We start from the raw sequence: 26,200 nt of genomic DNA on the forward strand, positions 1-26,200 counted from the left end.
CCCCGGCCTTCACTGATTGTTGTGTCTCGGGGCCCAATGTGTTTGTCCTGGAACACTCTCACACCGCGCGCTGGGAAGCGCCTTCCCGCCTTTTGTGACGTGTGTAAATACCAGTTGTTGTTGTTGCGGCTCAGCCAATCAGCGGCACAGGTCCCGCCCCTCGGGCTCCCCGATTGGTTGGAAGACCCGCCGCCGGCTCGCTCCTCCAGCCCCGCCCCGCTCGCTTCCCATTGGTCGGAAGCTCCCGTCAATCAGGCCGTGGGCCCGGGTCACGTGCCCCTCGAGCGCGCTCCGCCAGACTGTGTGACGTGTGTCGGGGACCCGGATGTGCGGACTCTCAGGTTTGGATTTGCCTTTATTCTCCCCCTCCCCCCCGCGCCATTCTCTACCCAATCGGAGCGGAGAAAACTCACTTTACGTCACCGATCGCGGCTCTTTAACGGACACAAACACCTTTCCCCGGAAGGCCCCGCGCCACAGGACCCGATCGCGCCACAGGATCCGAGTGCGCAGGCGCAGCTCCCAGTGTGTGGGGAGTGGGCGGTCTGTGTTCTCTGGGCATGCGCGGTTATTACCGATGATGACCGTGAGGGGCGCTGTGCCGGGCGTGGTTACCGGTGCGCAGGCGCGGACTCTGGGCTGTCAATCACCCATCAGGCAGTGCGGCTGTTGGTGAGACCTGTGACGTCATAGAAGCCCAGGCAGTGACATCACAGAAGGAGGCCATTCGGCCCATCGTGTCCCTGCCGGCCGGCACAGAGCTCTCCAGCCTGATCCCACTGTACAGCTCTCGGCTTACATTGATATAAGACTTACATTTATATAGCGCCTCTCACCACCACCAGACGTCTCAAAGCTCTTTACAGAGAACGAAGTTCTGTTGGAGCGTAGTCACTGTTGTAATGTGGGAAATGTGGCAGTCAATCTGTGCACAGCAAGATCCCACAGACAGCCATGTGGTTGAGGGATAAATATTGGCCAGGACACAGGGGGATAACTCCCCTGCTCTTCATCGAATTAGTGCCATGGGATCTTTTACAGCCATCAGAGGGAGAGAGCAGACAGAGCCTCGGTTTAACGTCTCATCCGACAGTGCAGCACTCCCTCAGCACTGCACTGCAGTGTCAGCCTACACTTTCTGTGCTCAAGTCCCTGGAGTGGGACTTGAACCCACAACCTTCTGTCTCTGAGGCGAGAGTGCTACCCACTGAGCCACAGCTGACCTCTCTGCTAAGAGAAATAGGTCCTTGCTATCCACTCTATCCAGAGCCCTCATAATTTTATATACCTCAATTAGGTCTCCCCTCTAAACCTTCTTCCAATGACTTTAAACCTATGCCCTCCAGTTATTGACCCCTCGGTTAAAGGAAATAGATCCTTCCCATCCACTCTATCTGGGCCCCTCATAATTTTATACACCTCAATCAGGTCTCCCCTCAGCGTCTCTTTTCCGAAGAAAACAACCCCACCTATTCAATCTTTCCTCTTCGTTAAAATTCTCCAGTCCAGGCAATACCTCGTAAATCTCTGTACCCTGTCAAGTGTAATCACATCTTTCCTGTAATGTGATGACCACAACTGCACACAGTACTCTAGCTGTGGCCTAACGAGTGTTTTAGTGTCAAGCTCTTATATTCTATGCCTCAGCTAATAAAGGCAAGTATCCCAAATGCTTTCATAACCACCTTATCTACCTCTCCTGCTCCCTTCAGGGATCTGTGGACAAGCACTGCAAGGTCGCTCTGTTCCTCTACACTTCTCAGTGCCCTACCATTTATTGTGTATTCCCTTGTCTTGTTAGCCCTCCCCAAATGCATTACCTCACACTGGGTTGAATTCCATTTGCCACTGTTCTGCCCACCTGACCAGTCCATTGATATCTTCCTGCAGTCTGCAGCTTTCTTCTTCATTATCAACCCACATGGCCAATTTTTTTATAATTTGCAAACTTCTTAATCATACCCTACACTCAGGTCAAAATCATTGATATATACCACAAAAAGCCAGGGACCTACTACTGAGCCCTGCGGAACCCCACTGGAAACAGCCTTCCAGTCACAAAAACACCCATCAACCATTACCCTTTGCTTCCTGCCTCTGAGACAATTTTGCCACTTTGCCTTGGATCCCATGGGCTTTTGTTTTTGTGAACAGTCTGCCCTAACCAATAAGGGAATAAGGGGTTATGGGGAACTGGGCAGGGAAGTGGACCTGAGTCCATGATTGCATCAGCCAAGATTGTATTAAATGGTGGAGTAGGCTCGAGGGGTCGTATGGCCAACTCCTGCTCCTATTTCTTATGTTCTTAGGTGGGACCTTATCAAAAGCCTTGCTAAAATCCATACCTACTGCATCAAATGCACTCCCTTCATCGATCCTCCTTGTTACCTCGATGGTAGAGCTCTCCAGTTAGTTCCACTCCCCTGATCTTTCCCAATAGCTCTGCAAATATTGTCCCTTTAGTATTTATCCAATTCACGTTTGAAAGTTACTATTGAATCTGCTTCCACCACCCTATCAGGCAGTGCGTTCCAGATTGCAACAACTCGCTGCTTATAAAATGTTCCCTCATGTCGCCTCTGCTTCTTTTGCCAATCACCTGAACTCTGTGTCCTCTGGTTACTGACCCTTCTGCCACTGGAAAGTGTTTCTCCTTATTTAGTCTATTAAAACCGTTCATGAATTTGAACACTCTATCAAATCTCCTCTTAACCTTTTCTGCTCCAAGGAGAATAACTGCAGCTTCTCCAGTATCTCCCCATAACTGAAGTCCCTCATCCTTCGTACCATTCTAGTCAATCTCTTCTGCACCCTCTCTAAGGTCTAGACATCCTTCTGAAAGTGTGGTGCCCAGAATTGAACACAATGTGCCAGCTGAGGCCTAACCAGTGTTTATAAAGGTTTAGCATAACTTACATCAAATGCTGATATTTGTGTGATGGGGTTTAGACGGCCGAGGTTTATCCAGTCAGTTGGATGTGAGCTGAAACATGTGCACTTGGAGCGGAGAGCCAGGGACACGCTGTGTAACCGGGCACAGACACTCTGCACAGCCCACACATCTCTTGTTTCCCACTTGGCCCAAAAGGAATATATTAATTGCAACAATTCATTTGATTTGACGTTAAATAGTTTTGTTTATAAATTTACTCATGCTTCTCTAATTTTACTTGACTCAGATTCACGACCTCATTTTATTTCTTCCTCTGAGCCCCTCAACTTCATCTGGCAGTGTAATGTTGGCGAGTGGTGATTGATTGCTCTGGGAACCAACAGGAAGAGAGCTCAGAGGCCGGAGGGCCCAGGGAGCAGCGTGTTCTGTAACCAATCGCGGTGCTTGAGGGGTGAATCCTGAGTCGGCCAGTCAGGTGAGTCTGTGTGAACCCTTGTTAAACTGTTCATCTTTTAAAAGTCAAATCAAGGTTTCTTTTGTCAGCAAAACAGTTTAACATTTGTCAGTATTTGACATAAGAACATAAGAAATAGGAGCAGGAGTAGACCATACGGCACCTCGAGCCTGCTCCGCCATTTAATACGATCATGGCTGATCCGATCATGGACTCAGGTCCACTTCCCCGCCCGCTCCCCTTATTCCCTTATCGGTTAAGAAACTGTCTATTCCTGTCTTAAATGTATTCAATGACCCGGCTTCCACAGCTCTCTGAGGCAGCGAGTTCCACAGATTTACAACCCTCTCAGAGAAGAAATTCCTCCTCAGCTCAGTTTTAAATGGTTGACCCTTTTTTTCTAAGATCATGCCCCTTAGTTCTAATCTCCCCGATCAGTGGAAACATCCTCTCTGCATCCACCTTGTCAAACCCCCTCATTATCTTATACGTTTCGATAAGATCACCTCTCACTCTTCTGAATTCCAATGAGTAGAGGCCCAACCTCCTCAACCTTTCCCCATAAGTCAACCCCCTCATCCCCGGAATCAACCGAGTGAACCTTCTCTGAACTGCCTCCAAAGCAAGTATATCCTTTCTTAAATATGGAAACCAAAACTGCACGCAGTATTCCAGGTGTGGTCTCACCAATACCCTGTATAACTGTAGCAAGACTTCCCTGCATTTATACTCCATCCCCTTTGCAATAAAGACCAAGATTCCATTGGCCTCCCTGATCACTTGCTGTACCTGCATACGAACCTTGTGTTTCATGCACCAGGACCCCCAGGTCCTGCTGTACTGCAGCACTTTGCAATTTTTCTCCATTGAAATAATAACTTGCTCTTCGATGTTTGGTTACAATTTAGCCCCATGTTCCTAATCTTTGGTGTGGAGGGTGTGGGTAAGTCAGATGATCATCTCCTGGACCTGCTCTTGGGCCTGGCTAGAACAGCAATTTGTAGGTCCAGGATGAACAGGGTCTGGGGGGTCACTCTGGCTGCCTGCCTCTCTTCCTGCGGTCTGGTCTGTGCCGGGTGGCCCTGGAGAGGGAGCAGGCCGTGTCCACCGGTATAAAAGAACATAACAGATAGGAGCCAGAGTCGGCCTTTTTGCCCCTTCAGGCCTGCTCTGCCATTCAACAAGATCATGGCTGATCTTCTAGCTCAACTCCATCTTCCTGCACTATCCCTATATCCCTTAATTCCCTTAGTTTCCAAAAAATGATCACCCTCTGTCTTGAATCTACTCAATGGCTGAGCACCTACAGCTCTCTGGAGCAGAGATTTCCAAAGATTCACCATCCTCTGAGTGAGGAAATTTCTCCTCATCTCAGTCCTAAATGTCTGATCCCTTGTTCAGCAGCATGGATGAGCAAGTGAATCCCTTCCCACACACGGAGCAGGTAAATGGTCTCTCCCCAGTGTGAGTGTGTCGGTGTGCAGTGAGGGTGAATGACTGAACCTCTTCCCACAGTGAGAGCGACTGAACTGTTTCCCATCAGTGTGAACTCACTGGTGTTGAATCAGATCTGCAGAGCTTTTAAACCAGTTCGCACCGTATTACACCAGGCCCTGTCTCTGTTTATATTACACTGGACCCTGTCTCTGTTTATATTACACTCGGCCCTGTCTCTGTTTATATTACACTAGACCCTGTCTCTGTTTATATTACACTGGACCCTGTCTCTGTTTATATTACACTAGACCCTGTCTCTGTTTATATTACACTGGACCCTGTCTCTGTTTATATTACACTGGACCCTGTCTCTGTTTATATTACACCAGACCCTGTCTCTGTTTATATTACACCAGGCCCTGTCTCTGTTTATATTACACTGGACCCTGTCTCTGTTTATATTACACTAGACCCTGTCTCTGTTTATATTACACTGGCCCCTGTCTCTGTTTATATTACACCAGGCCCTGTCTCTGTTTATATTACACCAGGCCCTGTCTCTGTTTATATTACACTGGACCCTGTCTCTGTTTATATTACACTGGACCCTGTCTCTGTTTATATTACACCAGACCCTGTCTCTGTTTATATTACACTGGACCCTGTCTCTGTTTATATTACACTAGACCCTGTCTCTGTTTATATTACACTAGACCCTGTCTCTGTTTATATTACACTGGACCCTGTCTCTGTTTATATTACACTAGACCCTGTCCCTGTTTATATTACACTAGACCCTGTCTCTGTTTATATTACACTGGACCCTGTCTCTGTTTATATTACACTAGACCCTGTCTCTGTTTATATTACACTAGACCCTGTCTCTGTTTATATTACACCAGACCCTGTCTCTGTTTATATTACACTAGACCCTGTCTCTGTTTATATTACACTACACCATGTCTCTGTTTATATTACACTGGACCCTGTCGCTGTTTATATTACACTAGACCCTGTCTCTGTTTATATTACACTAGACCCTGTCTCTGTTTATATTACACCAGACCCTGTCTCTGTTTATATTACACTAGACCCTGTCTCTGTTTATATTACACTAGACCCTGTCCCTGTTTATATTACACTAGACCCTGTCTCTGTTTATATTACACTAGACCCTGTCTCTGTTTATATTACACTCGACCCTGTCTCTGTTTATATTACACTGGACCCTGTCTCTGTTTATATTACACTAGACCCTGTCTCTGTTTATATTATACTAGACCCTGTCCCTGTTTATATTACACTAGACCCTGTCTCTGTTTATATTACACTAGACCCTGTCTCTGTTTATATTACACTAGACCCTGTCTCTGTTTATATTACACTGGACCCTGTCGCTGTTTATATTACACTAGACCCTGTCCCTGTTTATATTACACTAGACCCTGTCCCTGTTTATATTACACTAGACCCTGTCTCTGTTTATATTACACTAGACCCTGTCTCTGTTTATATTACACTGGACCGTGTCTCTGTTTATATTACACTGGACCCTGTCTCTGTTTATATTACACTAGACTCTGTCTCTGTTTATATTATACTAGACCCTGTCCCTGTTTATATTACACTAGACCCTGTCTCTGTTTATATTACACTAGACCCTGTCTCTGTTTATATTACACTAGACCCTGTCTCTGTTTATATTACACTAGACCCTGTCTCTGTTTATATTACACTGGACCCTGTCTCTGTTTATATTACACTAGACCCTGTCTCTGTTTATATTACACTAGACCCTGTCTCTGTTTATATTACACTAGACCCTGTCTCTGTTTATATTACACTAGACCCTGTCTCTGTTTATATTACACTGGACCCTGTCTCTGTTTATATTACACTAGACCCTGTCCCTGTTTATATTACACTAGACCCTGTCCCTGTTTATATTACACTAGACCCTGTCTCTGTTTATATTACACTAGACCCTGTCTCTGTTTATATTACACTGGACCCTGTCTCTGTTTATATTACACTGGACCCTGTCTCTGTTTATATTACACTAGAACCTGTCTCTGTTTATATTACACTGGACCCTGTCTCTGTTTATATTACACTGGACCCTGTCTCTGTTTATATTACACTAGATCCTGTCCCTGTTTATATTACACTAGACCCGGTCTCTGTTTATATTACACTAGACCCGGTCCCTGTTAATATTACACTAGACACGGTCTCTGTTTATATTACACTAGACCCGGTCTCTGTTTATATTACACTGGACCCGGTCTCTGTTTATATTACACTAGACCCGGTCTCTGTTTATATTACACTTGACCCGGTCTCTGTTTCTATTACACTAGACCCTGTCTCTGTTTATATTACACTAGACCCTGTCCCTGTTAATATTACTCTAGACCCGGTCTCTGTTTATATTACACTAGACCCGGTCTCTGTTTATATTACACTGGACCCGGTCTCTGTTTATATTACACTAGACCCGGTCTCTGTTTATATTACACTTGACCCGGTCTCTGTTTCTATTACACTAGACCCTGTCTCTGTTTATATTACACTAGGCCTTGTCTCTGTTTATAATACACTAGACCCTGTCTCTGTTTATATTACACTAGACCCTGTCTCTGTTTATATTACACTAGACCCTGTCTCTGTTTATATTACACTAGACCCTGTCCCTGTTTATATTACACTAGACCCTGTCCCTGTTTATATTACACTAGACCCTGTCTCTGTTTATATTACACTGGAACCTGTCCCTGTTTATATTACACTAGACCCTGTCCCTGTTTATATTACACTGGACCCTGTCTCTGTTTATATTACACTGGGCCCTGTCTCTGTTTATATTACACGAGACCCTGTCCCTGTTTATATTACACTCGGCCTTGTCTCTGTTTGTATTACACGAGACCCTGTCCCTGTTTATATTACACTAGACCCTGTCTCTGTTTATATTACACTCGGCCCTGTCCCTGTTTATATTACACTAGACCCTGTCCCTGTTTATATTACACTAGACCCTACCTCTGTTTATATTACATTAGACAGTTTCTCTGTTTATAAATAGTGGTATAGAGTACAAAAGTGTGGATATGATGATGAACCTGTACTATACACTGGTTCGGCCTCAATATTGGAGTATTGTGCCCAATTCTGGGCACCACACTTAAGGAATGATGTGAAGGCCTTAGAGAAGATGCAGAAAAGATTTACAAGAATGATTCCAGGGATGAGGGACTTCAGTTACCTGGACAGACTGGAGAAGCTGGGGTTGCAAGGGGTAATAGAGTATAAAAGCAGAGAAGTCCTGCTCGAACTGTACAAGGTATTGGTGAGGCCACACCTGGAGTACTGCATACAGCTTTGGTCTTCGTATTTAAGGAACTCTATACTTTCATTGGAGGCAGTTCAGAGGAGGTTCACTAGGTTGATTCCTGAGTTGAAGGGTATATGTTATGAAGAAAGAGTGAGTAGGTTGAACCTATACTCATTGGAGTTCAGAAGAATGAGAGGTGACCTTATTGAAACATATAAGATACTGAGGGGGCTCGATAAGGTAGCTGCAGAGAGGACGTTTCCACTCATGGTGGAATTTAGAACTGGGGGCATAGTTTCAGAATAAGGGGTCGCCCATTTAAAACTGAGATGAGGAGGAATTTCTTCTCTCAGAGGGTTATAACTCTGTGGAATTCTCTGCCCCAGAGAGCTGTGGAGGCTGGGTCATTGAATATATTTAAGGCAGAGATAGACAGATTTTTGAGCGATAAGAGAGTAAAGGGTTATGGGGAGTGGGTGGTGAAGTGGAGCTGAGTCCATGATCAGATCAGCAGTGGGAGTGGGAGGAGCCAGGCTCAGATAAAAGGGCCTGAGAGTAGGAGGAGCCACAGCAGTGGGAGTGGGAGGAGCCAGGCCCAGATAAAAGGGCCTGAGAGTAGGAGGAGCCACTGCAGTAGGAATGGGAGGAGCCAGGCCCAGATAAAAGGGCCCGAGAGTAGGAGGAGCCACTGCAGTGGGAATGGGAGGAGCCAGGCCCAGATAAAAGGGCCCGAGAGTAGGAGGAGCCACAGCAGTGGGAATGGGAGGAGCCAGGCCCAGATAAATGGGCCTGAGAGTAGGAGGAGCCACAGCAGTGGGAATGGGAGGAGCCAGGCCCAGATAAAAGGGCCCAAGAGTAGGAGGAGCCACTGCAGTGGGAATGGGAGGAGCCAGGCCCAGATAAAAGGGCCCGAGAGTAGGAGGAGCCACAGCAGTGGGAATGGGAGGAGCCAGGCCCAGATAAAAGGGCCCGAGAGTAGGAGGAGCCACTGCAGTGGGAATGGGAGGAGCCAGGCCCAGATAAAAGGGCCCGAGAGTAGGAGGAGCCACTGCAGTGGGAATGGGAGGAGCCAGGCCCAGATAAAAGGGCCCGAGAGTAGGAGGAGCCACAGCAGTGGGAATGGGAGGAGCCAGGCCCAGATAAAAGGGCCCGAGAGTAGGAGGAGCCACAGCAGTGGGAATGGGAGGAGCCAGGCCCAGATAAAAGGGCCCGAGAGTAGGAGGAGCCACTGCAGTGGGAATGGGAGGAGCCAGGCCCAGATAAAAGGGCCCGAGAGTAGGAGGAGCCACTGCAGTGGGAATGGGAGGAGCCAGGCCCAGATAAAAGGGCCCGAGAGTAGGAGGAGCCACTGCAGTGGGAATGGGAGGAGCCAGCTGGTGCAGGGACAAAAAGTTTTTTTTTTAAATCAAAATGGAAGTGTGACGTCACAGCCAAGCGGGTAAGTGATTGGCTGGTGGATTGGTGAGTATTTTATCTTTTTCTTTTCAGTAGGAAACCTTTGGCATTGTTGTCAGTCGGATCTGCCAATAATATATGATTTTATTCCAAGGAGAGCCAGTTAATTAAGTCGGCTGTTTGCTGAGTAACGGCTGTGTGTATTGTGCTAAGGTTTCGAGTTGTTGGGAGTGTAACTCGAGGGATGGCAGGACAGCTCAGTCCCGTGGATTGCACAGCCTGTGGCATGTGGGAAATCCTGGATGCTTCACTCAGCCTGCATGACCATGTGTTCAGGAGGTGTCTCCAGCTGCACCAACTCCAGCTCCGTGTTTTGGAGTTTGAGCGGCGGCTGGAGTCACTGCGATGTATCCGAGAGACTGAGAGCTCCGGGGATAGAATGTTTCTAGAGGCGGTCACCGCACAGCTTCAGAGTGTGCAGGCAGAGAGGGTGACCGCCAGACAGAAGAGGAGGACTAGGCAGGTAGTGCAGGAGTCCCCTGAGTCCATCTCGCTCTCCAATCGGTATTCTGTTCTGAGCACCGGTGAGGGCGATGATGGCTCTGGGGAGTGCAGCCAGAGCCAAGTCCACGGCACCACGGGCGGCTCAGCTGCACCGGGGGAGGGGGGGAAGAATGGAAGAGCTCTAGTGGTAGGGGATTCCACAGGCAGGGGAGGAGACAGGTGTTTCTGCGGCCGCAGACATGACTCCAGGATGGTGTGTTGCCTCCCTGGTGCCAGGGTCAAGGATGTCACTGAGCAGCTGCAGGGCATTCTGGGGGGGAGGGTGAACAGCCAGAGGTCGTGGTCCACATCGGTACCAATGACATCGGTAGAAAGAGGGATGAGGTCCTGCAGGCAGAGTTTAGGGAGCTAGGAGAGAGATTAAATAGCAGGACCTCAAAGGTAGTAATCTCTGGATTACTCCTGGTGCCTCGAGCTGGTGAGCACAGAAACAGGAGGATCGAGCAGATGAATGCCTGGCTGGAGAGATGGTGCAGGAGGGAGGGCTTTAGTTTCCTGAGGCATTGGGACCGTTTCTGGGGGAGGTGGGACGTGTACAAGCCGGATGGGTTGCACCTCAACAGGATCGGGTCCAATATCCTCGGAGGGGGAGGGGGTTTGCTAGTGCTGTTGGGGAGGGTTTAAACTAGCTTGGCAGGGGGATGGGAACCTGAAAATAGGTTCAGTAGGAAGGGGATAAAGCTGGAATTAGAAAGCAAAAATAAAGGAAGTGAGTTTGAAGGAGAGAGGAAACAAGTAGGAAAAAAGGGTAAAAAAACGAACTTAAAGGCACATTGTCTAAATGCACATAGCATTTGCAACAAAATAGATGAGTTGACGGCACAAATAGAGACAAATGGGTATGATCTGATAACCATTACAGAGACGTGGTTGCAAGGTGACCAGAACTGAAAATTAAATGTTCAGGGGTACTTGACAATCCAGACAGACAGACAGACAGAAAGGAAAAGGAGGTGGTGTTGCTCTATTGCTAAAGGATGGGTTCACTGCAATAGTGAGAAACGATATTGGCTCAAATGATAAGGGTGTTGAAACAGTTTGGTTGGAGATAAGGAACAATAAGGGGAAAAAGTCACTGGTGGGCATAGTCTATAGGCCCCCTAACAGTAGCAACTCTGTTGGTCAGAGCATAAACCAGGAAAGAGTGGGGGCTTGTAAAAAGGGAACCGCAATAATCATGGGTGATTTTAACCTCCATATTGATTGGACAAATCAAATTGGTCAGGGTAGCCTTGAGGAAGAGTTCATAGAGTGCATAAGGGACGGGTTCCTTCAGCAGTATGTAATGGAACCAACCAGGGGGCAGGCTATCTTAGATCTGATCCTGTGTAATGAGACAGGATTAATAAACAATCTCCTATGAAGGATTCCCTTGGAATGAGTGATCATAGCACGGTTGAATTTCAAATTCAGATGGAGGGTGGGAAGTTGGATTTCAAACCAGCGTACTAAGCTTAAATAAAGGAGACTACAAAGATATGAGGGCTGAGTTGGCTAAAGTGGACTGGGAAAATAGATTAAAGTGTAGGACGGTTGATGAACAGTGGAGTACATTTAAGGAGATATTTCACAACTCTCAAGAAAAATATATTCCAGTGAGGAGGAAAGGGTAAAAGAAAAGATAACCATCCGTGGCTAATTAAAGAAATAAAGGACGGTATCCAATTAAAAACAAGGGCATACAAAGTGGCCAAAACTACTGGGAGGACAGAAGATTAGGAAGTCTTTTAAAAGCCAGCAAAGAATGACCAAAAAAATGATTAAGAAAGGGAAGATAGACTATGAAAGTAAACTAGCACGAAATATAAAAACAGATAGCAAGAGTTTCTATAGGTATATAAAAAGGAAAAAAGTGGCTAAAGTAAATGTTGGTCCCTTAGAGGACGAGACCGGGGAATTAGTAATGGGGAACATGGAGATGGCAGAAACTCTGAACAAATATTTTGTATCAGTCTTTACGGTAGAGGACACTAACAATATCCCAACAATCGATCATCAAGGGGCTATGGGGTGGGGTGGGAACTTAACATAATCACAATCACTAAGGAGGTGGTACTCAGTAAGATAATGGGACTAAAGGCAGATAAATCCCCTGGACCTGATGGCTGACATCCTCGGGTCTTAAGAGAAGTAACGGCAGGGATAGTGGATGCATTGGTTGTAATTTACCCAAATTCCCTGGATTCTGGGGAGGTCCCAGCAGATTGGAAAACTGCAAATGTAACGCCCCTATTTAAAAAAAGCAGGAAACTATAGACCAGTTAGTCTACCATCTGTGGTTAGGAAAATGTTGGAGTCCATTATTAAAGAAGCAGTAGCAGGACATTTGGAAAAACATAGTTCAGTCAGGCAGGGTCAGCATGGATTGATGAAGGGGAAGTCAGGTTTGACAAATTTGCTGAAATTCTTTGAGGATGTAATGAACAGGGTGTCTAAAGGGGAACCAGTGGATGTGGTGTATTTGGACTTCCAGAAGGTATTTGACAAGGTGACACATAACAGGTTACTGCACAAGATAAAAGTTCATGGGATTGGGGGTAATATATCAACATGGATGGAGCATTGGCTAACAGAGAGTCGGGATAAATGGTTCATTCTCTGGTTGGCAATCAGTAACTAGTGGGGTGCCGCAGGGATCAGTGCTGGGGCCCCAACTATTTACAATCTATATTAATGACTTGGAAGAAGGGACTGAGTGTAACGTAGCCAAGTTTGCTGACAATACAAAGATGGGACGAAAAGTAATGTGTGAGGAGAACACAAACATTCTGCAAAGGGACATACACAGGCTAAGTGAGTGGGCAAATATTTGGCAGATGGAGTATAATGTTGGAAAGTGTGAGGTTATGCACTGTGGTGAAATGGAGAAAGATTGCAAAGTGCTGCAGTACAGCGGGATCTGGGGGTACTGGTGCATGAAACACAAAAGGTTAGTATGCAGGTACAGCAAGTGATCAGGAAGGCCAATGGAATCTTGGCCTTTATTGCAAAGGGGATGGAGTATAAAAGCAGGAAGGTATTGGTGAGGCCACACCTAGAATATTGCGTGCAGTTTTAGTTTCCATATTTAAGAAAGGATATACTTGCTTTGGAGGCAGTTCAGAGAAGGTTCACTCGGTTGATTCCGGAGATGAGGGGGTTGACTGATCAGGAAAGGTTGAGTAGGTTGAGCCTGTACTCATTGGAATTCAGAAGAATGAGAGGTGATCTTATCGAAACATATAAGATTACGAGGGGGCTTGACAAGGTGAATGCAGAGAGGATGTTTCCACTGATAGGAGAGACTAGAAGGAGGAGGCATAGTCTTAGAATAAGGGGTTGCCCATTTAAAACCGAGATGAGGATAAATTTCTTCTCTGAGGGTTGTAAATCTGTGGAATTCGTTGCCTCAGAGAGCTGTGGAAGCCGGGTCATTGAATATATTTTAGACAGAGATAGACAGTTACTTAACTAATAAGGGAATAACGGGTTATGGGGAGCGGGCAGGGAAGTGGACCTGAGTCCATGATCGGATCAGACATGATAGTATTAAATGGCTGAGCAGGCTCGAGGGGCCACATGGCCGACTCCTGCTCCTATTTCTTATGTTCTTATGTAGTGAGTATAGAACTGAACCCAGCCAGTATCAGCATCTTGAGGGGAGGAGAGGGAGGGGACCCAGAGAGTCTATATCAGGACCCAGCCAGAGTTAGCACCAACAGGGAAGGGAGGGAGGGGAACCAGTGAGTGTAGAACTGAACCCAGCCAGTATCAGCATCTTGAGGGGAGGAGAGGGAGGGGTACCATTGAATATAGAACAGAACCCAGTCAGAGTCAGCACCATCAGGGGAGGAGAGGGAAGGGAACCAGTGAGTGTAGAACTGAACCCAGCCAGAGTCAGCACCTTCAGGGGAGGGGAACCAGTGAGTGTAGAACTGAACCCAGCCAGAGTCAGCACCTTCAGGGGAGGAGAGGGAGGGGAACCAGTGAGTGTGGAACTGAACCCAGCCAGAGTCAGCACCTTCAGGGGAGGAGAGGGAGGGGAACCATTGAGTGTAGAACTGAACCCAGCCAGAATTGGTGGTGAAAACTGGGAGTGGAGGAGAAGCTGTCGAGATATGTGCGATGGGTTTGGATTTCAGCACAGCAGGAGAGACAATGTGTGGGACAGGGATTTACAGCTTTGTAAGAACAGGAGAAAAGAATGTTCCACGGAAACTAGGTTTGTCTATCCTGAATTTCTGTCTTGTATTTACAGTGATGAGTTTTATTATCTCCTTTTACAGTGTATTAGAAGGGGAGATTTTCAGACAGGAAACACAAACCAAACATCACGTCAAGATCTGACGGAGACAATTGATTCATCAGGACCTGAATATCATCGGCCTTTGAAAGTGGAAGGAGAACTGTTTGTCTGTTCTGTCTGTGGGAATAGATTTCAAATATCAGTGTGACTGGAAAAGCACCGAGACACACACACCCGAGTGAGTGTTCCAGTGCACTGCCTGTGGAAAGAGCTTTAACCAGTTACACAGCCTGAAAAAACATCGCACCATTCACAGCGGGGAGAAACTGTAAACGTGTTGTGTGTGTGGGCGAGGCTTCAACTGATCATCCAACCTGGAGAGTCACAAGGACACCCGCACCATGGAGAAACCGTGGGAATGTGGGGACTGTGGGAAGGTATTCAGATTACCGTCTGAGCTGGAAATTCATCGACGCAGTCACACTGAGGAGAGGCCGTTCACTTGCCCCATGTGTGGGAAGGGATTCACTGGGTTATCCCAACTTGTAACTCACCAGCGAGTTCACACTGGGGAGAGGCCGTTCACCTGCTCTAAGTGTAGGAGGGTGTTCATTCAGTCATCCAACCTGCTGAAACACCAGCGAGTTCACACCGGAGAGAGGCCTTTCACCTGCCCTGTGTGTGGGAAGGGATTCACTGTGTCATCCAAACTTGTAACTCACCAGCGAGTTCACACCGGAGAGAGGCCTTTCACCTGCCCTGTGTGTGGGAAGGGATTCATTGTGTCATCTGCCCTGCTGAGACACCAGCGAGTTCACACTGGGAAGAGGCCGTTCACCTGTTCTGAGTGTGGGAAGGGATTCACTCAGTCATCCCACCTGCTGAGACACCAGCAGGTTCACACTGGGGAGAGGCCATTCACCTGCTCTGAGTGTGGGAAGGGATTCACTCAGTCATCCAACCTGCTGACACACCAGCAAGTTCACACTGGGGAGAGGCCGTTCACCTGCTCAGAGTGTGGAAAACGATTCACTGGGTCATCCAACCTGCTGAGACACCAGCGAGTTCACACTGGGGAGAGGCCGTTCACCTGCTCTGTGTGTGGGAAGGGATTCACTAATTCATCCAACTTGCTGAAACACCAGCGAGTTCACAAGTGACTGCAGGGGTTGGAACCTGCTGTTATTGCTGCTGTTAATCACATCCCGACTGAACCATGTTCATTCTGACAGCTGTTTTTTGTTTCTGCTGATGTTAATAACCCTATAACTGGGCTGGACTTTAATATTCTGGATATATTGCTGATGGTGTTCTCGGGGCTGCAGTGTCCATTTAAGAAATGCTGTGTGTTATATTTCCCCTTAATTCAGCAACTCTCAACAGAAATTCAGTTTCGAAAAAAATTATGAATTTTTACTTTAATCCTAAATTGATCTTTGGTACAAAATCTACAATAGTGTCCAAGTTTCCACTGAATAAAATCTCCAATTAGAAAGAGCTTGCTGACAATTCTTACTGACTTGCACATGACACACAGTGGCCCCTCCATTATCCACCAGAAAGAAGGGGAATGGGAATTGGTGGGGAATCAGTGTCCCCAAATGTTGCCCCTCCCGTCTGGTGTAGCAATCCCCTCGGCACGGGAATGGAGACAAGTCCAGACCCAAACTGTGTGCAGTACTCCAGGTGTGGTCTTACTAACGCCCCGTACAGTTGTAGCAGGACTTCCCGACTTTTATACTCCATTGGCATGCAAAATCAAAGCACATGGTATTGGGGGTAATGTACTGATGTGGATAGAGAACTGGTTGGCAGACAGGAAGCAGAGAGTCGGGATAAACGGGTCCTTTTCAGAATGGCAGGCAGTGACCAGTGGGATGCCGCAGGGCTCAGTGCTAGGACCCCAGCTCTTTACAATATACATCAATGATTTAGATGAAGGAATTGAGTGTAATATCTCCAAGTTTGCAGATGACACTAAGCTGGGTGGCAGTGTGAGCTGTGAGGAGGGCGCTAAGAGGCTGCAGGGTGACTTGGACAGGTTAGGCGAATGGGCAAATACAAGGCAGATGCAGTATAATGTGGATAAATGTGAGGTTATCCATTTTGGGGCAAAAACACGAAGGCAGAATATTATCTGAATGGCGGCAGATTAGGAAAATGGGAGATGCAATGAGACCTGGGTGTCATGGTTCATCAGTCATTGAAAGTTGGCATGCAGGTACAGCAGGCGGTTAAGAAGACAAATGGCATGTTGGCCTTCATAGCGAGGGGATTTGAGTGCAGGGGCAGGGAGGTCTTACTGCAGTTGTACAGGGCCCTTGGTGAGGCCACACCTGGAATATTGTGTTCAGTTTTGGTCTCCTAATCTGAGGAAGGACGTTCTTGCTATTGAGGGAGTGCAGCGAAGGTTCACCAGACTGATTCCTGGGATGGCCGGACTGACATATGAGGAGAGACTGGATCAACTGGGCCTTTATACACTGGAGTTTAGAAGGATGAAAGGGGATCTCATGGAAACATATAAGAAATATAAGATTCTGACGGGTTTGGACAGGTTAGATGCGGGAAGAATGTTCCCGATGTTGGGGAAGTCCAGAACCAGGGGACACAGTCTTAGGATAAGGGGTAGGCCATGAGCTGAGGAGAAACTTCTTCACTTAGAGAGTTGTTAACCTGTGGAATTCCCTGCCGCAGAGAGTTGTTGAGGCCAGTTCATTGGATATATTCAAGAGGGAGTTAGATATGGCCCTTAAAGGGATCAAGGGGTATGGAGAGAAAGCAGGAAAGGGGTGTGGTGTATGTAGCACACAAATCACTGACTCCACACGGTCTGGTGTAAGTCTAACTGCTGTGACCTTCGTCCTTTATTGTTCAGCTCCAGAGTGCCTCCCAGGTGTAGTGGTCATCCTTATCTCGCCCTTGTTACAGGTACTACCAGGGTTTCCCACCGCAGCGCCCTCTGTGGTGTGGCATAGTACTTACAATACATTTAAGGTGCTGGGATGATACACACATCATTACATAACATCACACTTGTCCAACGGAAGGCAGGTGGGCCTAGACAATGCGTTAGTATGGTACATTTTATCTGGTACATTAACTGGTTATTGACTGGAAACGGAACCTTGATTTCCTTGTTAGCCGTTATCATTAATTGTGCTTCATCCATTATTTTACACAAATACAGTGGCCATTCAGCATGAAAAAAGGAATTCTTATTATAAATTCACTATCTCACATTAACATAGCTCATTTTAGACTCGCTCTGCCAAACAGAAGTCCTTTGTGGGGACCACCTCTTTGTAAGGCCCTTTTAAGACTCCCGGGTGCATTTCCTCTTTAAGGCGCCATCTTTGATGCAGGAGGATTCCACGAGGCTTCTCCTTGGGCGCCGCCATCTTCTCCGCCGTCGCAGCCTCCGCTCCCCTCCGCTGCCACCTCTCCAGCGGCCATCGTGGTGTCTCCAGCGGCCGCACTTGCCGCGTCCCCCGTAGCGGCCTCCCTTGTGGCTGCCATGGCCGCCGACCCCCAGCTGCTGCCGCCAACCGATGCTACCAGCTCCGAGGCGGGGCCCTTCCGAACCACCGGCCCCTGGATCCCGCAGCGCCCCGCCGGCTCACTTCCCCCCCACTAGGCCCCTCTCTGCAGGGCTGCTTGCCTGTGGGGCCTGGGGCTGCAGGGTCTCTGTGTGAGGCCCGGGCCTGGGACTTGCCTGTGGGGCCTGGGGCTGCAGGGTCTCTGTGTGAGGCCCAGGCCTGGGACTTGCCTGTGGGGCCTGGGGCTGCAGGGTCTCTGTGTGAGGCCCGGGCCTGGGACTTGCCTGTGGGGCCTGGGGCTGCAGGGTCTCTGTGTGAGGCCCGGGCCTGGGACTTGCCTGTGGGGCCTGGGGCTGCAGGGTCTCTATGTGAGGCCCGGGCCTGGGGCTTGCATGAGGGGGGGTTGAGGCTGCAGGGTCTCTGTGTGAGGCCCGGGCCTGGGGCTTGCCTGTGGGGCCTGGGGCTGCAGGGTCTCTATGTGAGGCCCGGGCCTGGGACTTGCCTGTGGGGGCTGGGGCTGCAGGGTCTCTGTGTGAGGCCCGGGCCTGGGGCTTGCCTGTGGGGCCTGGGGCTGCAGCGTCTCTGTGTGAGGCCCTGGCCTGGGGCTTGCCTGTGGGGCCTGGGGCTGCAGCGTCTCTGTGTGAGGCCCGGGCCTGGGACTTGCCTGTGGGGGCTGGGGCTTCAGGGTCTGTGTGAGGCCCGGGCCTGGGACTTGCCTGTGGGGGCTGGGGCTTCAGGGTCTGTGTGAGGCCCGGGCCTGGGGTTTGCCTGTGGGGGCTGGGGCTGCAGGGTCTCTGTGTGAGGCCCTGGCCTGGGGCTTGCCTGTGGGGCCTGGGGCTGCAGCGTCTCTGTGTGAGGCCCGGGCCTGGGACTTGCCTGTGGGGCCTGGGGCTGCAGGGTCTCTGTGTGAGGCCCGGGCCTGGGACTTGCCTTTGGGGCCTGGGGCTGCAGGGTCTCTGTGTGAGGCCCGGGCCTGGGACTTGCCTGTGGGGCCTGGGGCTGCAGGGTCTCTGTGTGAGGCCCGGGCCTGGGACTTGCCTGTGGGGCCTGGGGCTGCAGGGTCTCTATGTGAGGCCCGGGTCTGGGGCTTGCCTGTGGGGGGGTTGAGGCTGCAGGGTCTGTGTGTGAGGCCCGGGCCTGGGGCTTGCCTGTGGGGCCTGGGGCTGCAGGGTCTCTATGTGAGGCCCGGGCCTGGGGCTTGCCTGTGGGGGGGTTGAGGCTGCAGGGTCTCTGTGTGAGGCCCGGGCCTGGGGCTTGCCTGTGGGGCCTGGGGCTGCAGAGTCTGTGTGTGAGTCCCGGGCCTGGGGCTTGCCTGTGGGGCCTGGGGCTGCAGGGTCTCTATGTGAGGCCCGGGCCTGGGGCTTGCCTGTGGGGGGGTTGAGGCTGCAGGGTCTCTGTGTGAGGCCCGGGCCTGGGGCTTGCCTGTGGGGCCTGGGGCTGCAGGGTCTCTGTGTGAGGCCCGGGCCTGGGGCTTGCCTGTGGGGCCTGGGGCTGCAGCGTCTCTGTGTGAGGCCCTGGCCTGGGGCTTGCCTGTGGGGCCTGGGGCTGCAGCGTCTCTGTGTGAGGCCCGGGCCTGGGACTTGCCTGTGGGGGCTGGGGCTGCAGGGTCTCTGTGTGAGGCCCTGGCCTGGGGCTTGCCTGTGGGGCCTGGGGCTGCAGCGTCTCTGTGTGAGGCCCGGGCCTGGGGCTTGCCTGTGGGGCCTGGGGCTGCAGCGTCTCTGTGTGAGGCCCGGGCCTGGGACTTGCCTGTGGGGGCTGGGGCTTCAGGGTCTGTGTGAGGCCCGGGCATGGGACTTGCCTGTGGGGGCTGGGGCTTCAGGGTCTGTGTGAGGCCCGGGCCTGGGGTTTGCCTGTGGGGGCTGGGGCTGCAGGGTCTCTGTGTGAGGCCCTGGCCTGGGGCTTGCCTGTGGGGCCTGGGGCTGCAGCGTCTCTGTGTGAGGCCCGGGCCTGGGACTTGCCTGTGGGGGCTGGGGCTTCAGGGTCTGTGTGAGGCCCGGGCCTGGGGTTTGCCTGTGGGTGGATTGAGGCTGCAGCTCCAGCTCGGTCGGCGCTGCTCTCTTGGGGACCCGGGGCACGGCAGCACCCCGGGGAGCAGCAGCCTGTGGAGGAATGAAGTCTTCCCAGCTCCCACGGACCGTCCCCATCCACCTCCGGCCGAGGAGCCTGCAACGACCCACAGAGGTAAAGCGTGCGTCTCGTCCCCGTGGGATACCTGCACCATCGCTCTGCCGAGAACAGGTATCAGTTCCCTGGTGTAGGTACACAGCTTCGCCGTGACCAGGACCAGCTTGGGTCGTGCAGCTCGGTTAATCCACAGTTTATCAAAAGTTCTCTGACTCATCAACGACGGACCCGAGCCCGTGTCCACCTCCATACTCACAGGGACTCCGTTGATTTTTACTTCCCTTATCACTGGGGGCGAATCGTCGGTACAGATGTACAGTCCAAACACCTTATCATCTTCTACCTGCTCCTCGCTGAACAGTGGATCATCCCCCATCTCCTCAGCCACACGGTGAGTCTGATTTCTTTTACACATACGCTGAAGGTGGCCTTTAACATGGCAGGTAATGCACGTATACTCCGCAAACCTGCACCGGTGAGCCCCATGGCTTCCTCCACAACGTCAGCATGGTGCTGCTTGATTGGCCCCCCTCAACGGACTCTGACCTCCAGGAGCCCGAGATCCATGCTATCTGCCCCGGGCAGAGCCACGTTCTGCAGTTTTGTCCATGGTGGGCGCTATCCTGTGGACAGTGCCTGCCGGGTTCGAGACTGTGTGGATCATTTGCTTGGTGCTGCACGTCGAGGTTATATATGCCCGGCTGATGATGATGGCCTTTGTCAGGGTGACTGTGGGTTCCGTGGCTAGCAGCTTGTGAAGGAGGTCCTCATGGCCAATCCCCATAACAAAAATGTCCCGCAACAACTCGTCAAGGTGTGCGCCAAAATCACACGGCACCGCGAGTCTCCTGAGTTCCGCAGCATATTTGGTGACATCCTGGCCCTCGGGTCTGCAGTGATGGTAAAATTTCTATCTGGCCAATGTTAAGTCCTAGTTCGGGTGGTCAGCTGCATTCGACAACAATCGAGTCAGAAACCTTCAATCTTTACGTCTTTATTGAAGTAGCTTCGGACCTGTTACCAAACTGCCAGCACAGAGTCTACAGATTCCGGGGCAGGCAGACAAAAGGTCTGCCTATCCTCACAGACGCATCCCTTTTATTCTTACAAACCGAAGGAGGTATGGCCTGTTTCATCAATCACAGTGTGTTACTGGGGCTTCATGAATTGACAGCCTGTTTATCTTTAGAACACTTTGTGCTTTTACGAGCGGAATAGCCCAGCTTAATCACACAAAGCAAATGTGCTCCTTTTCAAGTCATGGCCATAAACCCTTGTTTATCAGTGATGGTCACACAAGCTACTTTATCCACTACTTTCTCACGGGAAACCAATTCTGTCTTTTTTATTTTCTTATTGATTCGTAGAACCATTTTATTAACCCTTTCATGATTCTTCCACCTACATTCACATTCCCTCCTGTTATCATTGCATGATAAATTCTCATTCATCAATGTTTACTCTCAATTTTGTGCACGGCCCGGTACTCCCTGCCTCAACGTGCTGGCCAGTCACGCGGTTTCAGGAGTCCCGGTTGCTTAGATCAAATTATGCCCCATGTTATCGCTAAGATCAATTTTGTCCCGACCAGTATGTGTGAAATTATACGAATCCAAGGATGGATGTTCACAATTATTCCCCAATCCCAGACCTTTCTCCACCAACTCTGACTTTGTAAGTCTACATCGATATCTTCTTCCAGTACTTTGATTTTAGTTTGCAGTTGGTGGAAGGGCTTTACGGATTGACCCACTCTGAGCCTCAACTCTCGTAATACTTCGGTTAGATGTGGGATAGGGACCTGATCTGGCTCGTCATAATCCTGCAAATGATCGTGGAGCTGATCGGTTACATCACTAACTTCAGGCTTCCGGCGCTTCACCTGTGTGATATGCGCTTGCCCGATCGCGACAGGTCGTAGTGGCGTAAAGCAAAAGTTTGGCTGTGGTATAGGGCACTGCAGGTCATTTGGGTCCCTTGTCTTACTTCTACACAGGTATCCACACTCTGGCAAGAGGTGATGCCCGTGTTTGAGTCGTGAAGACAGGAATAATTGGACTGCTTTGTGAGACAGGACTGGTTAACGGGCACATCCACTTCTGCACACCCGAATCCTGTACAATTCCAACACTGTGGGTACCCATCCTTCCCAGACCCTGTGGTGTTTAGGCAGGTGGCTGGGGGACCTCAGCCATCGGAATATGTGAAGGTAATGTTTTCGACGGGCAGGGTATCATTGTATCCTCGTATGTAAAGACTGGGATCCATAACCGGGGTTGGGGTAAACAATTCAGTGACCGACATAACAGGGTAGCATACAACCGACTCTGGCGCGAATAAGATCTTATGAGTCCTCAGGAATATATTATGATCATTCCCCAGTTGCCCTTGCACATTCCTTTTCCTACTTTGCCCTGTTACTGATTCCAGGGATTGGTCCTTTGAATCAACTAAGTCATCTTCAGGTTGATGAGGGCAAACAAAGTCCATCTCACATTCCCTGAACCGGCATGGCAAATTCCATCGGTCTTTGCCCTGGAGAGTCACCTGTCGATCAACCTGTGAGAGTATACCCGTACGGGATTTTATTTTAGTCATGGTCCATGATTCGAGATCGTCTGGTGTCCTGGTTCCACATTGTACGATATCTCCCGTACAGAGGCGGAGAATTTGCTCTCGTGAGCCATCGGTTGGGCAGCTGAGCAGTCGTCCTCCTGTTTTTGTTACTGTTATCAGCAGGATCACGACTCCTAGCAGCAGGGTTCCGTGCATTCTTTCAATCCTGAAAGACAAAGGGGCTTGCAAACCGTCATGTTACTATCGTGGCCACCAAGGCCTCATGTTATGCCTAAATATCTAAAAGCAGGACAAGCAATCATATGATAATTAGATTAATTAAAATTATGGCTTAAAATTACGGCTAAACGGTTACGGAACGACGGGAACGAACGTATTATTATTCCACGTCTATCTCCACTCCCCCCTTTTGATTCCCGCCGGTAATCGACTTGCAATGATGCATGTGCACCCACGCGCCTCTACCTTCCACCTTTACAGCGGTGGGGGTGGTGAGTAAGACCTGAAATGGACCATCCCATCGGGGCTGGAGATGACGTCGCGTCCAATTTTAGATGAGGACGAAGGATCCGGGCTCGATGGGGATGATCCGTGAGAAGAGGGACGGTCACCATAAGCGGCGCGAACCTGTGAATGAGAGGCTCGCAATGCCTTAGTTAGGGCTAACACATAGGTAGTCATCTCCTCAGTCATGTGATGAAAGTAAACGGCAACTGGAGAATGGTGGTCCCAAGGGGTGCGAGGAGGTCTGCCGTACACGACCTCGGCCGGGGTGAGACGTGTCGTCCCTGCGGGGGTGGAGCGAATCTGAAAAAGAGCTGCAGGTAACAATTTTAACCAAGTTAACCCTGTTTGAGAGGTCAGTTTAGCTAACTTGGTTTTAAGAGTCTGGTTGGTTCGCTCGACCAGACCCGCCGCCTGGGGGCGATAGGCACAATGGAGTTGTTGATGTATCCCTAACTGTTGCCACAATTCCTTGTTTACAGCTGCAATAAAATGGGGTCCGTTATCTGAACTAAGACGACCGGGAACCCCGAAGCGAGGGATAACTTCCTTCAGCAATATCTTAACAACAGTACAGGCTCTATTATCCGTAGTAGGATAAGCTTCAATCCATTTACTAAAAACATCAACAATAACCAACACATATTTATAACACTGACTGCGTGGCAATTCTATATAGTCCATCTGCAAAGTCTCGAAGGGTCCGGCTGGCAAGGGTCTTTTACCTAATAAACACGGTGCCCCCCCTTCCAGGATTATGGCATTGGCAGGTAAGGCAACGAGAAATAATATTCTGCGCAAACATTTGGAGGCTAGGATGCCACCATGTCTGGAGGAGCAGGTCACTAGTGGCTTTTGCTCCACAATGCGTGGCGTAATGAACACATTCAATTACCCAAAGGGCCAATTCATCGGACATACAAGTTTGACCAGCGGGTGTGATCCACAACCCGGAGGCAGGATCATATTTACAATCAAGATCGTTCCAAAGTTGTTTTTGTACAGCAGGAGCATCCTCCTGTAGGCGAAGTACCTCTTCGATGGTTGGCATTGGCTTTTCAGGGGCCGACAAGCTCGGTTTAGAGCTGGACGTCTGCCTCATCATTCGGGGCACAACAATCTGCTGACTCCTTGCAGCACAGTTAGCCGCCTCGTCAGCACGGCGGTTTCCGATGTCGATTGGAGAGGAACCGGCAGTATGAGCGGAACATTTAATAACAGCGATTTGTCGAGGGAGCAGAAGAGCAAGTAATAGGTCAGATACAAGCACTTGGTTCGAGATTGGCGTACCGGTTGAAGTTAGGAATCCTCGGTTTTTCCAGAGCTGGCCGAAGTTGTGGACAACCCCAAAGGTGTAACGGGAGTCAGTGTAGATATTGACTCGGAGATCCTCTCCTAAAATACACGCACGGGTGAGGGCAAAAAGTTCTGTTTGCTGAGCGGAAAGGGGGACCTGGAAGGCTCCAGACTCGAGAGTCGTTCCTTCTTGACTGACAACAGCATAACCGGAAATGCGGGTTCCTTCCTTGCTGATGGAGGAACTGCCATCAGTGAACATAATGAGATCAGGGTTTAACAGAGGGGTATTTGAAAGGTCGGAGCGAGGGCTCGTGTCCTTGAGGACTGAGTGCAGACAGTCATGATCCGGCTTAACAACATATTCTGTCTTTACTTTAGTCAGCAGTGAATCTTTTAGCACAACCGTCGGACCGTCCTTCCAAAAAGCTTTTACTGCTCGAGACATTGCCTGAGTTGTGGCGTCACACCAGTCAAGATTATTGGTCCTTATTGCAGTAGCAACTGTTCCAGGAAGGCAGTTCATTAACATAGAACAAAACTGAGGAGAGGGTTGTCCCCTAGAAAACACCTGGTCTCCTGACTGGGTTCCATATACTTCCTTAAATCTCTCTCAATTCCTTGGCTGTCTCGCCCTTCTTTGGTTTCATGTCCAAGACTTTGGTAATATCGACAGGTTTTCGCAGAACTACGTGTACAGCATCCAGAATCATCGTCTCTCTGTTCTCGTTATTCGCGTGCGCTGCTTCTAAGGCATCGTGAGTTTGATATCCTAAGGCTTCCTTAAATCTGGTCCATTCAGAACCAGTAAGTACCTGTTGTACCAGAGACCAAAGGTCCCTTGAGTCTGCTTGATAGACTCTAATGGTTCGTGACAAAAATTCAATGAACCGTTGAGGACAGGTATTTTTATTCGGGGCGCTGGTTATTATGGACATAAGTTCATGAGGTTTCCAAGGTAACCACAATTGTATCATAGCAGGTGGTGGCACATCCCGGCCCCCCTCCTCCTCAGGCGCTGCTGGTGCCAACACGCGAGGGTTAGGGACAGTTCTGACGGGCAGCTGTTTCGGCGCACATTTCTTCAGGGGTCTTGGTGTCTCCCTGTCATTGTCCCCCTCAACATCACCAACCCATTCCGACTCTGAATCTGTCCCAGTATCTGACCCTGACACTATCACGTCATCCTCATCTGTAGGGGTTGATTTCCCCTTTTTCCCTTTACCACGACGTCGTTGATTTCTTTCAAGCCGTTGTAATCTCCCTATTTCCTGTTCAAGTTGACGCCGTCTTTGAACCTGGCTTCTAATCCCCTCTGCAGCGGATCGACAGAAAACCTCATCATCAGACTTAGTCCCCCGAGACTGTCGTTCTCTATTAGACACATTGTGTAAACTGGGATAAATGAGTGTTGCAGCAGCAGTAGCGCCCGGTGTTGGGACATTAGGACCGGGGTAAGGGGGTGGTAGAACTCTGTTCATCGGTGGATTCGCCATCGGCACATTTACTGCCACAGCCGCGTCAGCCAAGGCATTAACATCGGGTTGTGCCGTCGGAGGAGGCGGGAGAGCCCCTGGAGTCATATTCCAATTATCCCATTCATCGTCATCATCAGCCCCTTGCATACCAAGACCAGCCATTGAACTACGTAGTTCAGTTAAAGATTCCTTGTTTGTTCTATTTCTCTTTTCCTGTGCACATTCCTTTCTTTAAATTTCCAATGACTTAGGGATTCCCGCATCGGTTAATTCCTGCCTTGAGAGCATTCTCCTGCCAACTCGCCAGAATATTCTTATCTTTTTCATCCTGACAATGTTGGCTCCAAATTTCAATCAATTTCTGACTCTTTTTCCCGATT

At 49.6% G+C, this 26,200-nt stretch overlaps 1 long non-coding RNA gene across 2 annotated transcripts in view; it reads left to right on the top strand.

Annotated features, from left to right (window-relative positions):
- Nucleotides 1-261: 261 nt before the first annotated feature.
- Nucleotides 262-26,200, top strand: part of LOC139243875 (uncharacterized) — a 31,610-nt gene continuing 5,671 nt past the window's right edge. Inside the window, exons 1-3 of one of the 2 annotated variants that reach the window (XR_011589740.1) lie at nt 262-341; nt 3,180-3,368; nt 14,343-14,863. This is a non-coding gene — a long non-coding RNA (uncharacterized lncRNA). Of the gene's footprint in view, nt 342-3,179; nt 3,369-14,342; nt 14,864-26,200 lie in introns of those variants that run through there. The other variant, XR_011589739.1, reaches the window with a different exon arrangement.

The sequence above is a fragment of the Pristiophorus japonicus genome, unplaced genomic scaffold (assembly GCF_044704955.1).
Source record: "Pristiophorus japonicus isolate sPriJap1 unplaced genomic scaffold, sPriJap1.hap1 HAP1_SCAFFOLD_190, whole genome shotgun sequence".
NCBI classification, from domain to species: Eukaryota; Metazoa; Chordata; class Chondrichthyes; family Pristiophoridae; genus Pristiophorus; species Pristiophorus japonicus.